This window comes from Rhea americana, unplaced genomic scaffold (assembly GCF_003343005.1).
Source record: "Rhea americana isolate MKP2758 unplaced genomic scaffold, rheAme1 scaffold_49, whole genome shotgun sequence".
Classification (NCBI taxonomy): domain Eukaryota; kingdom Metazoa; phylum Chordata; class Aves; order Rheiformes; family Rheidae; genus Rhea; species Rhea americana.
Genome location: NW_028186634.1, coordinates 447047 through 463049, shown reverse-complemented (window position 1 = coordinate 463049; position 16003 = coordinate 447047). Strand labels below are relative to the sequence as shown.

Here is a 16003-nt window from a genome sequence, read left to right as displayed (position 1 = left end):
GACTGCAAGACAAACTGCCTCCCCCTCCTCTCCTTCTACTGGAGGAAGACTGGCCAGCTGAGGAGTTGCAAACCTCATCCAATTCCCAACCAACCATTGATGCTACGTGCTTGCCGGTCTGCTCTGTAAACTTCAGGCTTCAGACAAAGTCTTGAGGTTTTCCCTCTTTTATCTAGTTTAAATGAGGTTTTTCTACGGTTTAAATGAGCTTTCCAGATGTTGTGATATTTCAAAACTCCAACAGGCACTATGCAGTAATTGACTAGCTGCCACAGGAAACTGGCCCAATGACAAGTGTCAATACCAAAAATCTGATCTGTCTTCTGGACAGACCCTTGGTTCCTAAGGCCATATTCAGCAGAGTTTCTGCAGTGAAGATGTCTACCGGCCTCAACTCTTCTTTCAGACAGAACAATACAGGAAAAAAATATGAGAATCTTAGCCACTTTCTTGCAGCTTCCATGACAACCAAGCATAAGAGGAACCTAAGTCTCCTATTAGCTATCTGTTAAATCCTAATGTAAAAAATGGACCCATACCCCACTATCAGTGGTGAGATAGATGCTTATAATTATTGATGTTGCAGGTGTTTATTAGGTTAGGTTGTGCATACACAGTGGGCATGTGAAGAACCGAGAACAAAAGATTTAGGTTTTACCTAAAATCTTAATTTAATAAAGGCTCAAATTCTAGTAGTGGCATGTAACAGTTTACATAAGTATTATAGGTCCTTCGTTTTTGCCCAGAAGACAATTCATGACAAAATATGGTTATCTGGAAGAAAAAAAAAAGAAATATGGGAAAGTGAAAAACAAAACTCCTTTTCCCCTGAAGAGGGAAGGAGGTAGTCTGCCACTACAAACTGTCTGACTGACAGGTAAGAGCAGAAGACTTCTTTTGGGATGCTACCAAATTCTCCCTTCCTGGAAGAACCCAGATGCTCAAGACTGTGCTCCTCCCAGATGTGGAATTCTACAGAGTACTTTTGATTGTTTAATATCCCTAGCTCATCTAGTAAGAGAAATAACAATCATCTCACCAGACCTCCAGCCTGTAATAATTCATATGCAACATCAGAGTTGCATGGGCAAAACAGTTCGGAACAGGCTTGGCTGGCACCATTTTATATCAGGTGTGAGCCCTACTTAGATGGGAGTAAGAGAAAAACCAAATCCTCAGGCTCTTTGCTCAAGACAAACAGGTCTCCCATTTCAGAAAGAGAAGAAATTCTAGGAGTCATCAGTAGCAAAAAGAGATTGTCACATAAAGCAACCATATGGAAAATATACAATAAGTTACTGTACCACCTGTTGGCATCTGATTTTCCTTCAATACTGGTTATAACTCCCTGATTATCAGTAGAGGCATAGAAGTTTATTCTTAATTTTCAGTTCAAGAGCAGAGTTATGCCCTTGTGCCCATATAAATTGTACTCCCACTATTAAACAAGAGGTTTATTCTTAATGGCTCTATTATTGCTTGCAGGTTTTAAACATAAGTTGTTAAGCGCTGTCCTTTTTCCTTTTCTCCAGAGAAACGTGTCAAGCTAGAGAGTATGCTATTTCTCATGACAGCTAAGGGCTCTAGAGCAGGGTCTTTGCTTCAAAACAATTAAATATTAAAATATGGTGTCAAAGTACAGCTCTTAAAAAGTGAATGCAGACCCTTGGTGGGCAGAGGCAGTGAATATTAACTTCTATCACACCCACACATAATTAGCATTCGCCATCTTTCAATCAGGGCTCTATTCAAAGACTCCTTTGTTTCTGTACAAGGCTCTTCCCTCCTTTCCTACTAAACCCTTTACAGAAGGTCTTTCTGACTACTGCCTAACAATTAACTGCAGTCCTTTTTTTGTTTCAAAGAATACATTTCCATGTTATGCGCTTCTCCCCTCCCCCGTCCCGGAAAGTTTTCAAGTGCCTGGGAACAAATTTGGGAGTGCCTTTAGTTTTTATAAACAGACAGTAAGTTGGCTTTCAGCTGAGTTGGTTGTCCCACACCATTCCCAGCTTCCAAACTCCCTTTAATACTGAAAATGGAAACCCACAAAACAGCTCTGTAATTCCACAACTAAAACCATAAAGAGCTACAGCTTTGACTGCTCATGAATCAGCCTTGCTCAGACAAAACAGCCAGGGAAAACTGCCAACAACGCAACAAAGATGCAGATTTAGACATGTAAGGTTGAATTCTCTTTTTGAAACAACATAACCAACTCTCCCCTCCCAAATGATCATGTCTGTGCCTTTGAACTTTAACTAGAAGATATGCTTAAGAGTGCCTGATGCATAAACAAAAACCAGCAACAGTAATTTAAAAATCAAACAGCTTCTGTGGAACAAGAGTAAACTAGAAAATTAAAAGAAGTAAGTGCATTTTGGTTTCATGCTTTTTGAAAGTATGCTGTATTCATATTACTGTTGTTTGCATTAATGTTAGCACACTTGTACTGCTTAATAAAAAGCAATTTTTTTTCTCATAAATGAACTTCTGCAATTCTGATGTCAATCCCACTACATGTGTGTGTTTCTGATTTCTCGAGTGACTTCAGAGCCTGGAGTCCTGTAGGTTTTAAATCTGCTTTTTGCTCTTGAGAATAAGCGGGTTTGCATTTTGAAGCAGGTGGGGGATATGCTAGCCTTCTGCCAGTTTCAAATGCGAACATTCTGATGTCATTCATTTAAGCACAGCCTGCTTTACTAAGTGGTTAAAATCTTATGCCCTAGAGCCTTCAGCAAAGGCATTAGGTAAGCCACTATCACATGCAACCTTTATTCCAAAGGTATTTTTTCCTGAGCAAAGCAAATCATATTAAGACCAGTATCAACAATCATATCCAGCCACAAATCTGATACACGCCTCAAGGTTACTATCCCAAGTATAAACATTTCACTTTCTTTCATGGATTTACCAAGACTATATTTTTATACATTTCTCCTTACTCTGAAAGCAGTGGTAGCATTCAGATACTACCATTTAGGCTCCAGAATAAGCAACTGGATGAATAAAGGTGTGGATATCTAGAAAAATAATGTCCACACAAAATTTTATCCCTGTACTACAGTGTCCTATTTCCTCCCTGGGTAGCTCCATTATAGGCACAAATGCACAGCCCGGACATCTAAGTGCCCTCACTTCCAGTTCAGTGTTCTGCTACCTCTGTAACTGCAGCCCCCTCATCTTAGGTTAAAGTATAACAATGATGTCATTAACTTCCCCTCCTCTCTAACCAAGCATGTAATAGCACAAAAAGCAAACACCACATCTAGAGAAAAATAATAGTCCATGTTGTTTACTTGTGTCCAGTCTGTAAGGGTTCCTATACTCCCTGTACTCATTAATGCAACTACACATCCTTAAGTAGAGCACTAAGAAATATAACAAACAGTTTGTCTTCTCATCCTCTTCCTAGAAACAGAAAGGTATAGAGGGGAATGTTTTGGCTATATACATAAACAGACAAGCAGAAGTTGTTACAGATCTCTCAAGAGGGTGAGATGGAAAAAAAGAGAGGAAAAAAAAAGCAGCACACCCTCTGTTAAGAGATGATGATGAGCTTTGCAATTTTTCTGCAAGGATTTTGTACCTCCCCTCTGCAGCCAAAACTTTGCTTAGTATAATGTACTTAGAAGTAAACAGTCAAATGCCTTCCATAGCACGTTACCTATGAAGCATAGGCGACCAAAAGTGTCAATGAGAAGCAGGATTTATTATTTTTAAGTGATACCTCTCATCCACAGCTATATTCCTGCTATGCTATGCTGAACATTCCATCTGCAATACTGGAAAATGCCAAAACCCTCATACCATCTCTTCCCACACTGAGGTGTATGCTTGACTTCTACAAGAACAATTAGACTGATACAGAGGAATCTTGGAAATCTAAGAAGCTTTTGAGGACCAATGCATAACTCCCTCTATCCTATCAGCAGACGCCAGACAAAGATCTTTTCCTTGCAAACCTCAACTCTCAGCAACAAGTATGTGCAATTCACTCTCTCTATCCTTTTTACTGAAGATAGTTATTAATTATGCTGTGAAGACCATAGCAAAATGGACAAGAAAGAGCAATGCTTTATGTCTTGTCACATCTACATTAGTAGAAGTGACAAGGTAGAAGTGTTGCAATCTATTTCAAATATGCCAGAGAGAAAGACAAAAAATGGAATACTAGGTCCTGCTTTCTGGGACTAACACTATACTCTACATACTGAATTTTTATCTCTACAGATCATGAAAGRAAAAATGTAGAAAGACATAGCATCACTGAAGTCGCATGCATCTACAACAGGAAGAATAGCACTTCAGAAGCACACAGAAAAACCACAAAAACAAAGGAAGCTTCACCTAAAGGCTGTTGTGCAAGCATCATCTTCCACGAAAAATGACATTGGCTCTTTAATGTCCTGTCAAAGGACATTCAGAACAGGGCAGCACCCATGAGCACACAGCAGTACAGGGAGCACACAGTGAGGGACCAATTTTAAGAACCTCTGCACAAACACACAAGAAGGATGAATGACCTGCTCCAAAAAGCTTTCTATATTTATCTTAATCTCCCACAGAAGGCATAGAAAATGGAAGGCATTTAGTATCTTTCAGGACTGTCCTCCCTCTTCCTTAAAGCCTGCAAAATGGTTAGATTAAATTTTGAATTCAGCAGGAACACTGCCTGCRCAAGATCAAGCCAGCTAGCCTAACCATCTTCCCATCACTTCTTGGCTTGGAGGTAAGAGGATTTTTCAGTATTCACATAAAGACAACAAAGGCATTCCAAACTGTGAAAGACTTAGAAAAGCAGCAATACCGGACTGTCATTTGAAGGTCAGTCATCAACACAGGGTATTTATCTGCCTATTGTCAAATAAGTGCTGGAGTAGAAAGGAGTTTTAATAAAGTATTTTAGTTAATTAAATCTGGAATGTTTTTTTTTTCTGTAACACTGTGTCTACGAAAAGTAATAAAAATGGTTCTGTTTAAAAGTGGTAATAGGTTTAGTCTTTCAACCTATGCTTAATGAATAAATCTGTTAGGGAAAAAGGCCTGTGTGTGTTGGAGGGGGGTAGTATGTTTGTTCTCACTTAAAGCATGTCATGACGGCAATCATCAACAGCAAATGGCCTCTATTGTGAGGACTAAATAAAATTCCATTTGGCCATTTACTTTCAGGTGAAATTGCTTTTTCTTTTAAATACTACGTTCTTTCAGCTAAACAGCTGAGTTTAAAATAAAGCAATGCCAGATTCGTCTCATTAAGAACACCTGATAAGCATTCATACTTTATGGTGGGTGCAGAGTATGAACTGTGATACAGTAATATCCAGGCAGCTTGCTACCACAGCATGGGTTGCAGCAAGCAAGAAGCTGAACAGATTACAGTGAAGAGGCATTCAGGTCCCATGGTGAGAACAGTCTAACAATCCAGTGCAAGCACACACCAAAGTGGTGGGCGCAATTTCAGGGATGAAATTATATAGAATGCAATGTACAGTGCAACACAAAACTTGAACAGAAAAGTTTTTAAACTTTAGGTATCACCCAGAAGGCTACGATGGCAAAGCACATGAGAATAAACTCAATCTATCGAGTTTCATCTCCCAGAGCAGGTGGATGAACCCAATAAGCTAGCAGATTAGTATGAGAAATAATGCCGATGCCTTACACAGGAAAAAAGAGTATGCGAAATAACCACAGGTAAGCCATATGCCAGCTGGATATTTTTAAATAAATTTGACAGATATTGCTGAAAATAATGTATTTTACTTGCTCAAGCAAAACTGTCCTCTCTCCTCCCCTCAAAAAAAAAAAAAACCCAGAAGTCAAATGTGTCAGTATTTACTCAACTTCTCTTCTATTCTCACAAAAGCTCTTCCAGTGTGGTGCCAGATCCTCTCCTTTCTTCACTAAATCTACAACAGTTTGTAGCTGAAGCTCCTTAAACCTACTTTTAGCACTCCTACGGGAGGTTCACCACGACAGATTCCCCTTCCTGTTTTTTCCCCTCCATAGATTCTTAGATACGGTTATTTTTACAGCACAGCCAGGGCTCAGTTGAAAAGCAAGTTCTATGCTAAAAGGGCCATGCAGAACTCTTATGTCCAATCCAACCAGATTTCTTAGGAGGACATACTGTAGCTGGAGCTCTAGCAATCAGTGAAGGCAATGCCATGAGCATCCCTGCTTTGCCAGCTCCTCTAAGGCAGCAGGGTTGGGAGACTGCTCCTCACTTCTTTTGGACAGTTTAGCATGATTCATGGCATTAGGTAAAATCAATACTTAATATACTAAAATACTACTCTCTCCTTGCTTTGCAAACTCACCAGTCCATGCAGGCCCTCCTTTCTCCTTTAAGAACTTTTCCTTGTGAACAGGCAGAGCAGATCCAGACTAGCAATGATAAGAGATCATGAGTGGGAGGAAAGAGATAAGAAGAAGCACAAAGATAAAGCAAGTCTCATGTTCCCAAGACTTCTTTTTTTGAGACACTACTCTGATACAACGGAGAAAATAGTCCGTCATTAAAACTGCTAATTCTTGGGGATAGTATACCCCTCCCATCGTCTTCTTAATGTCATCCTTACTGAAATAACTTTACTCATTGAAATTTCTTGTTTCTTGCATTTCCCCCTGCTAGATGCAAAGATGCCACCAGCAGACAAAGGGAAGAAATGAAATCTCAAACTGCAAATTGGTTCCAATGGCACAGGGCTTGCCAACATGAGAGAATTGCAGCTGTTTTGCTAAAGGAATGGTAGGAAGCTGATTTCGATAATCAGACAGCAAAATTGGAGTGGATGTTCTTCCTTCGGTTTCAGCTTGACTTCTGTCAGTCTAACGTGAATCAAGGGTCATGACATGGGACATCAGGGTAGCTGGCTTCAGCTCAAAACCATTTTATAGGAAACTAGCTAGAAAAAGCTTGACAGAAAACAAACAGAAAGGAGAAGATAAAATAAGGCCAAAAAAAAGGACAAAATAAGGAGTAAGTTTGAGAATATCCATTTTAAATTAATGGAAATGAGAGCAAGTCTGACGACAGAAGAAATGAAGAAGGAAAAAGAATACAAGACTATAGAAGAGAAGCCCACAGAAAGAGTGAAAGCCTGGCAGAAGGACTGAGTGGAGACTAAAAACAGCAGCTGGCAGTAGCTCAAATCAAACAAGGCAACATATGTAAGAAGTGCAGTAATATGAAAACTTCCTTCCTTTGGAGGATTAAGTAACCTCAGAGTTAGGTAGAGTCCTCCCTCTCCTCTCAAACCCTTTGCTCTAAACTCTGAAGCAGATCTAGTCGAATTTTTGTGACTGTCATTCCCTAACTGTTGCTATAAGCTCTGCATGGAAACTGTCAAAGGCTAAACGGCAGAAATCAGACATTCACTTCAATTCATTTTCTAGTGGGAAACATGAGGCTGGGTACCATCCCCTTAAACGATTTACAGAATCAGAAGGCCAGATTTTCAAAAGGTGTACAGAAATGTTCAAAGTTCCTAATCCAGCCAGATAGGGCCCTAGTCCTGCTGATGTTACTTTAACCTTTTGCAGAAGACGAACTGAAGTTCAACTTTCAAAAGCAGCTTAAAAACATGGAATCTATTTCAAACTGAAAGATGTTAAGACAATACCACACAGGGCTTTTGAACTGAGACTTGCATGCTTTTCATAATGCTGCTACAATATCTTTTTGCTTTCTTTAATTGTATGTCCATGAACACAACATACATTTCCACAGTGTCTATTCTTCATTCACAATTAAGGGAACACAGGTGCAGTTGAGAGTGCATCAATTACTACAAATGGGAGTTTGAGGAGAGCCCAGTATTTCAGGTCTTAAACTGCTGGGATGTTTACAAAGTTTGCACCTGCACAAAACCTAAAACAAAGTTCTATATGGGGAAGTAGAACATCACTATCTAGGGCTGAAGGTGACCTCAGTTCTGTGAACACTCACAGAGGTGAAACATGGTCTTACAGGTAGATATGACAAGTAAAGCCAAGATTTGCCATTCCAAGAAACACCCCACCGTGAGCCATCTGTCTTTTGTCTGGGTGTGAATAGTTTGCTATATCTAACTGCAGAGCAGAAACAAACTACAACTGTGACTCTTCCCCTCTACAGCCATCCAGAGGAGGGTTGGGCCCATAGGTCCATATACTTCCTTCCTCAGAAATGGAGAAAAAAGAAGACAGAAAGATGGTGCCACTCAGATGTCACTCCAATGCAGATAAAGGACATAAAGACATGCTCAGACATATCCTCTGTGACCATCCCTCCTGTTAAGATCAAGCTCAAAGATGGGAGCTAAGAGGCTCCTTGCAAAGAGGCAAGAGCATTTGAGGGGAAGACTGACTACACATAGTGTTGTGCTCAGATACAGTAGATTATTTCCACCTTGGACTTAAGATCGCAATCTTCCTAGGAACTGCCAGGAGCTTTGTCTTAAAATGGACTCTGTGATCAGCATCTGAAATACAGCTGCGTACTTCTGATAGCACTCCGGGGACATAACTTGATAAGCATGTTTCACTGCCATGTCAAGATGTGGTCACAATTCTGGATGAATCTTTAAAAGTTCCAAGTGACATTCTCCGTTAAGGCCCAAAGAATGAAATCAAGTAACTAGTGTAATCAAATGAATATAAATATATAAGCCCAAACACAAATGCATTCCACTCAATCTCGCCATTTTTTTTCATTGCAGACACAACACATTATCAAAAGAACAAGCAGCAGCTTGATCTTTTCATCAATTTGGAAAAAGCCCAAACCATACCATCATTGCAATCAGAAGCGAAGGTTATCTGGGAAAGACAGAGGTATGGCAGAAAGCACCCGGAGGAAAACAGAACGGAAATATAGGAAGGATGCACAGCTGCTGGGGAAGCAGCAGAGTGGTTAAGATACTTTGCTGTTGACCCCAAATCATAAGCTGGTGCTTTACACCGAAACACTGTGCTAGACCAATCTGTCTGTATGTTGCATTTTGTTACTCAAGATCGTTAAATTGAAAATGACCAGATGCTCTGCTCTGTAACACAACAGGATAAACTACTGTGTGCAGAAACGTGTATGCCTTAATCTAGTTGATCTGACCAGCTAGGCCTTTAAGGCTCAAGATAAACCTTTAGAGCAGTTCATAACCTGAAAATGCATACTCCATCAACACCGAATCGCAAGCATTGCTAGGCAACGTCACAGTCCTTTCCAGAGCCATTACACAAGATGGCTTATTGAAGTTATTCACTGATCAGTCATATCCATCCGTCCTATTTTCTAGTTCCCTTCACAGGGTTACTGTGACATGGCAAACTGGAGTCTTTCCACTGTGACCTAGAAAAAAGTCATGTAGTGATACAAAGACCCAGGACATACTAACAAACGGATTCACCTTTGTCTTTATGCAGGATGACTCAAGGGTGGCTAAAGGGTTCCTGTTTACATTGGAACTTCATGGAAAACAAATAATTGGTTTCTTTAAATGCCTCTGGAAATCCCAGCTTGCAGAAGTGCAAATGGTGAAGGAATACCTTTAGTATCAAACAAAAAGGTATCTTTAATATTGTTGCTGTTATGCTGGGCTAATGGAAACTGGCAGAAGAAGGGGCAACAGCCTTAACATGTGTTAATTCTCTGTAGCTTGCAAATACAACTTTATCACAGCTATAACTCTTACTTAGTATGAGACAAGAAAACCATTTGATACACAGAACAGATAGAAAGAAGATAATCAAGTCAATTCACTTGCCATCCATCCAGCTTGAGAAAAGGCCAAGTAAGAGAATAATAACAACAACAAAAAGCCTCACCTGTCCAGCCCTTCATAAAAATATGCCCCACAGAATGTCTTCCAAACACTACCTTCCAAGTCATTGTTTCTGCTTTAAGATCTTTACAAAGGCAAAATTTTGCTGTGGGTATTAACACATGGTAAGTGCATGTTACCCAAGTATTTAGGTACTGGCAAAAGTTCCACTTGCCAACTATAGTTATACTTCTTTTGATTCTCAACATTGTTGCACTTGTTATCCTCATCACTATTGCCCAGTGTGCTGTTAATGTCACTTCTTCACGATTTGTAATAGGACCAGAAGAAAAACAATCATACATTAGAATAGGTCATTTATTTCAGGCTGAAGCTGGAGTGGCTTTTTCCATAGTTCTGTTTGCTCTCCACATGCAAGCATATGGTTAGCCAAACTCTGCTGATGTTACTATACAAACATTTTGCAAGTACAAACTTCTTTCTGAATCAGGCATTCATTAGAAGGGCTGACTACTGTTTATAAATACTACATTGAAATCATGGAACATCCACATAATGAAAGCTCAGTTTTAAGTGAACAGACTCTAAACTTGCATTTGTCAAACAACTGAGTAASAAAAATGATTTCTTCTTCCTTTCACTATGTTCCCAGAACAGCACTCTTTCCAAAAAGAGTATATTGCAATATTTTACTTCTGGAACAGAAGCAGTATAAATTATACAGGGCCAGACTGAGGCTTCCTCACTCAGCTCTGCACTCTTACTTGGGTAAGAAATCTCCCTGAAGTCATTAGGATTATTTGTGCAATGCATTACCAATTGAATTGAGGATTACAATCTGGCCCACAGGAAACAAAAATTACTCTGATGTACTACAAATAGCCCATATTCTCCTTAAAGTTCCTTGAAAATAAACTTCCTTATATAATTCTGAAAAAAATTGTCCTAGGTGATAAGGACAGTAAAATTCAAAACTAGCGCACAATAATTTACCAAACTGATACCAGTCGAAAAGCAACAGACTGACTTATAGCTAAACTCTTTGCTGAAATGAGGGTCTCTGTAGATGCAAACCAGTCATCTTGGCACTGAAAGCTGCATGGTTTTCATTTGCTCTCTGTTTCTCAGTTGCTGTTCAGGGACAGAATTAGATTTTCATCAGCTTCATTTTAGACAGCATTTAGTTTACGTTCATACAGCAAAAATAAACTTGCTTTTTACAAAGCTCTTGCTGAAAGATCTCAACTTCAAACTCTTAACCTAAATGCAAACTCCTTTAAAAATAATGTTTAATTTTGCTGATCTCCATAGCTTCCTGTGACCCTTATCTATATCCTATTTTCCACCTACACCACAGTAATTAAATAGCTACGTTACACAGCTACAACAAAACTTTTTCTAGGTTTGAAACAACTGCTCTATTAATTTTACTCTGCACATTTTCTGCTTGATACTATGTCGGATGTAAGCACACACAAAACCTAACATGAGACAGTTCTGTGAAATAAATGTCCTTCTGTTTACTTAAAAAAACAATTTCAAAACTACTCTGTCCTTTCATAGTTTATCCATCCTCCCTTACTGGCTTTTTCAGTTTCCCAAAGCACTGTTTTGTGTTTGAAAGTGAACATAGGTTCAGTATTTGCCCTCCAACCTACCCTAAACAGCCAAAGCATGAGAAGTTTGTCATTAGTTCAGATGTCCTGCAATGAAAATAATTGTATTTTCTTTATACACGTTTCATCAGTTGTTCAACTCAGCCATTAAAACACTAGGAACCTTTGGCCATATTCAGGATAGCATTTTCTGCACACTGAAGCCTGTCAGTGTGATAATGATGAATGACCAGAATTAGACCCTTTTCATAGCAAAGCTTGAAACAAAGGACAGCCTATGGTTCTATGAGAATGTCTGGATGACTTCTGCTTCAAGTATTCATTGCAATATCCTTGGTCAACTTTAAAGACACTGATTTGCATTTCATAAACTATTTCCTTCACTCAAATTACCCTTATTAACACTTTCCGATTGTCTTTGTCTCCTGAGCTGAAACCTGTCTGCTCAACCACCTCCCTACAGCCCATTTCAGGGTACCTTTTCAGGAAGGATGCTTCCTACAGCACCCTATGCAAGCAACCTTCCTTCTTCCACAGTGCTTTACCAATAGGATACTTCCATGCTGACACAGTAAGGCAAGAACATGACCTTGAGCTTACATTCAGCTTTAATACAAGTTCTTTGTTGGAGCTATTCCATCTTGATGTCACATGACAAATAATTGTCGATCTTTTCTTTCTTCCCTCCCACATTAGGTCTTTCCAGGCCAAGCTTTTCTGCAAGGCAGAACTACCCACGCCTTATTCTGCAATAAAAACAAAACTCATTTCGAAAAACTTCCCTTTGTACTGCCCACATACAAAAAGTAAGCCTGTATCACTGCTGAATTAAAGATCTTTTTGATGAACAACCTGCAGGCTACGTGCATAAACATATTGTTTTTAGGCCAAGCAGAATCCAATCAAGATGAGGAGAAGGGAAAGAACAAGGAAACACTTTTCTTAGGGCAGTGTTGAAAAAAAAAAAAAAAAAAAAAAAAAAAAAAAAAAAAAAAAAAAAAAAAAAAAAAAAAGAAGAAGAAGAAGAAGAAGAAAGAGTTACTCCAGCAGACCCTTTCACACATTACTTCAAAGTAGTCATACTGGAGAACCAGAAGAGAAATGTGGAAGACATCCAAATATATTCAGTATCTGTAAGCACTGGGTTTATAAAACCTCTTTTTTTTACCAGTCAGTAAAAACACGAGGTAGCAGAAGAGTAAAGAAAAAATGTTTTGTGTGTTTTCTGTTGGCTATGGATTGAATTCACCCTCAGTTTAACTCCATACTTCTAACTCCATCTTACTCCAAATTTCAGTGCAGGGATAAATTCTGCAGTGATTTTTAAAATCATTATTTTGTGTAACCAGCAAAACTGCTCTCACATCTTGCTTTGCAATTAACAAAGTCTATGACTGTAAAAATCAGAAAGCATAAGCTCCCATGTTTTTACGTATGCTAAAATATCAAGAATAAGTGCTCTGAGGCAGATAAATGCATGTTTGCCATTTACTGCATGTCTGTACATGTCCAAACACAGTGGGACTTCCAATTATTTAGCATAGCCACATGTCACCTCAATATAAAGGTAAACAGCACTGTGAGGTTTCATGGGCTACGTCTGACATTGACCTCAAAGGACCTGGACAAGGCTTGTATTACACAAAGACTGCAAAGAATATGAGGATGACACTGTCAGCTCACAGAAAGGAAAGCACATACTTTCTGCCATGAGAAGCAATCATTGACCATCAGCTGGCAAAAGTCAACCCATAACATCTAATCTGTACAGCGAAAAGGAATGCCCAAGAGAAATATTTGCAGGGTACCCATTTTTCCTCAGGATTCTTTTATTTTATACACACACACACACACACGCACAGAGAGAGAGAGAGAGAGAGAGAGAGAGAGAGAGAGAGAGAGAGAGGAGAGACAGAAAATGAATCACACCTCTTGAGCGGCATTTCTGAAATAAAACATGCAGGTGGAAAAATCATTCACCTTACAGCGTGTTCACATACAGAACATGTTTTTGCTCTCCAAGCACTCTCTGGTGAAGTCTTTCAGCACCCTCTTTTCCATAAGCTAGGCCTTCTTCACTGTGTGAAGTTCATTCCAAAAGGCACGTCTACATCAGCTGAACTGGCTTCTGTACCACAAAAACAGCCATGAACTGCAATAGTCTGAAAAACCTATAGGTACAAGATGCTATAAAAACCTGGTCCAGTCCAGTACTGAAGCATACGTATATTGTAATTGAAAGGTAACTAGATCCAATCCTCAACACTCACATGAACTTTTTCAGTGAAAAAAAAAAAAAAAAAAAAAAAAAAAAAAAAAAAAAAAAAAAAAAAAAAAAAAAGCTGATTTACACTAAGCACCTGATTGAAAGTCCATAGTCTTCCTATACTAGTCTAACACCCTAATCATGCAGATAAACACTTTCTGGTAAGAAGCACAAAATGCTTAGAACAAGCTCCTGCAAGACTTGAAAACGGTCAAGATCTTGACAACTTAACAAAATGCATTTGCTGATTACTTACCACAAACGAATAAGAAAAATGCTTAAGAGCACTACGGACTGGATTTAACAAAACTTTTTCAAGGAACTTCAGAGAGGCAGATGCCCAATCCCTTAGGCTTCTTTAGAAACTCTTGTTTAAAGGAGCTTCATAGACATCCAGTAGACTTCCAATGGATAGCAATTAGACCCTTTATATAACGGCAGAAATACAACTGGATTAAAGAATATAGTCCACTTAAAAAAAAAAAAAAAAAAAAAAAAAAAAAAAAAAAAACCACCACACACACACACACACACACACACACACTAGCAACAAGAATATCTTATGTGTCAACTGAGCTTCACAGAACATTTACAATTTGTGATGAATCTTCCCTTTCTTTTTGTTGTTCCTTGCTCCTTCATTCTTCAAAGTTAGGGAAAGTTCTGAAAGAGTATGACTGGTATTTGCATTCAGTCCTTTTAGCCACACTGGAACTGAGCTACTATGCCCGCTCCAAGATAGACGGTCCTCTATGATTATAGTTTACATTCTGTATGCTCTAGAATTCTAANAAAAAAAAAAAAAAAAAAAAAAAAAAAAGGTGAAAAATCTAAGCTTTAACACTATCAGACGTCCAAAAATAGTAGTTATACATTCTCTTGCTTGAAAAGAAATTCTGAAAGAGCATGATGTGTTCATCCATAATGGAAGTATCAAGCCACTGATCTGAACCGAGCAGGAGTCAGGAATTACATCACTAAGAAGGAAAAATGTTTAATGTTAGAATAATTTAATTAGTTTGTTTCACGGTCTATGGTTAGTGTTTATCATCACTGCTTAGGCCTAGACCACTGCACTGAATTGCTTCCCCTTTGGAGAACAATCCACCTGCAGATTACAAATCTCTTGGAACAGGGGAGATGCAGGTCCATCCACACATAGCTCAAGCTCTCCCCTAAGGCTGAGTTCTTGGATGTACTGACTGAAGGCATCTACTCCTGGAAGCATCTTGAAGAGGCTGTTTGTTGCAGCTTTCCTGACCATCTCAGCTTTTTGGAATGGATGGAGTGAAGGAGAAGTATGGAAAGGAGATCAGTCTTATTCCTGTGTCATTACTGATCCACCTGCTTATTGCCTACATACAACAGAAACTGGATCAACTTGAAGCCTTACATGTAGCCAAAGGGTACATACCCTAGCCTTCAAGTATGGGGGGGGGGCGGGGGGGGGGAAGGAAATCCATATGCAAAACTCCCTTAGGGGCTATTCGCTCCACAGGGAAAATATCTTCAGCTGAAATCCTAATAGTTAATTTCATTAAAACCTCAGAGAGTGCCTAAAGGTCTATGAGCACAAAACAGAGACCCCACCCACTTATTTGTAAAGGACTCTCGAATGTGCCATATGCACCACACAGAGGGGCTTAACTAAATAAAGAACTTGGAAACAGACAGCCCATAACAGCCTCAGAGACTTTGTCTTACAACATAACACTCAAAGCATAGCAAAATTATGGGTGAACAGGGTCCCACAAACATGAAAAGAAAGAAATTCACCTTAATGACCTGTAAAGACTTCTCCCTTTTTTTCCCAGTTTCTGCTAAGGAAGGCACCAGAGCCGTATTCTTTGTCCAGAAGATAGAGCACTCTGTTTCCAAAGCTTATACAAAAGTTTTTTTTTTTTTTGGTTTGGTTTTTTGTTTTTTGTTTTTTTTTGTCATCTACCCCTAAAGTACCTCACCTTTATGTATCAGGCCAGTTCATCTACAGTTGAATTCAAGCTTCACAGAAACCAACAAAACTCTTTCTTACTGATGTCAACACACTTTGCATCACAATCACAATTGAGAACTCTCCTGAGCAAGAACAGGAATAAAAAGTACAAAATCCCCCAAACATCCTCTCCTACAGAGGCCTTGTGGAAATAGAAGGAGTTCATCTCAGTCAAAACTGGAAAGATTAGTTTCTAATAGGCTAATAAAACAAAGCCCACCTGGAGGCCCAGGCTTGACCTCTGACACTGACCAGAGGTGACCACTACGTACAGGTGAGCACACCTGCACGTTAAAGAAATACATCTTTAAAAGCAAGTCACAAGCCTAGAGGGGATCAGCATACAACAGGACAGCACCCA

The 16003-nt window shown here is 39.2% G+C and overlaps 1 protein-coding gene across 2 annotated transcripts in view; it reads right to left on the bottom strand.

Moving 5' to 3' along the window:
• Positions 1-16003, bottom strand: part of PTPN5 (protein tyrosine phosphatase non-receptor type 5) — an 87160-nt gene that overhangs the window by 47137 nt on the left and 24020 nt on the right. The gene's annotated exons all lie outside the window — the stretch shown is intronic.